We start from the raw sequence: 1,456 nt of genomic DNA on the forward strand, positions 1-1,456 counted from the left end.
CCGCCACCTGCTGGACTGGGGTGTGGTACTGGATTCTAACCTTTCCTAATTCTAAAATTAAATAAAATATATATAAAAAAAATATATAAAAAAACATCATCACCTACATTATTTTAATTAGTCCTGTATTCCTCAAGAAACTAAATATATATTTAAAACATATTTCACCTGCACTTCTTTGTAGGATTTCTTCTAAGTTTAATCTTAACTGTTTTCTTTGTAATTGTGAACTTAATCTTTGTCTTTCTTCCTGATATTTAGGACATTGTAATATAACATGCTCTACAGACTCTGGACAATCACATAATTCACAATTGCCATCATCATGCTTCTTTATTAATACCAAAGTCTTATTTAATCTTGTGTGTCCATACCTCATTCTTGACAACACATCCTCCTCCTCCTCCTCCTTGCTTCTGTTCATATTTCTGCCCTTTCCCACTTTACTCTGAATATTATAGAACTGTCTTCCAGTCTGCCCATTGTCCCATAATGTTTGCCATTTACCCTTAACAATGTTTTTAACCATACTCTTGATTTCTGCTTTGCTATAATTAACCTCAATATCTACATTGGGAATTTCCAGCTGCTTGCTTAGCACATTTATCTGCCAGCTCGTGTCCTACGACTCCTATATGAGCTGGCACCCATATAAGAGTTATCTCAGTTCCTGATTGTAACAGATTATTTGCAACTTGTATTATTTCAATTACAATATCCTGTCTTGATTTTGACTGAAAAGTTTTGATGCTGATCAAAGCTGAGCTTGAATCTGAAGCAATTACTGCCTTTCGTGGCCTATTGACCTCCACCCAGAGCAGAGCTAGCCACACCGCGACTGTATACACTGCCAAATCATCACTGATTCTTTTACCTACTTTAACTTTTAATTTTGGGATGACATAAGCTACCCCCATTCTCTTATCAATCTGTTTAGATGCATCTGTATATATAATTAAATCCTCTCTATACCTCTCCATTAAATATCTCTGCACCCAATGCTTGTCCATACCATTTCCTTGCTTTTCTTCTGACAACCCCAAAATCAATAGACATTTCTTTATATTCCCATGGTGGAGTAACTGGGAAAGGTACAGTAGTACTTACTTTCAGATCATTAAACCCCATTTAATTTACCTTATCATTGATCACCCAACCTAAACTTCTGACTTGAGCATTTCCACGCTCTTGGCATTGCTTCAACACTGATTGACTCATATGATTTCCATTATGACCCCTCAAGTTCGCCCAATACACAAGGGCCAGCTGATCTCTTCTAAGGTGGAGAGGCATTTCTCCCATCTCCACCTGGAATAGCGGGCCACTGGTGTAGGTTTGACAGCATCACAGCACAATCTTAACGCTTGATTTTGTATCACATTCAACTTACTCAACCATGTTGTGGCTGCAGACCCATATATTACGCTTCCATAATCTAATACTGACCTGATCAAAC

Source organism: Leuciscus leuciscus (genome assembly GCF_965113295.1).
Source record: "Leuciscus leuciscus genome assembly, chromosome: 1".
NCBI lineage: Eukaryota > Metazoa > Chordata > Actinopteri > Cypriniformes > Leuciscidae > Leuciscus > Leuciscus leuciscus.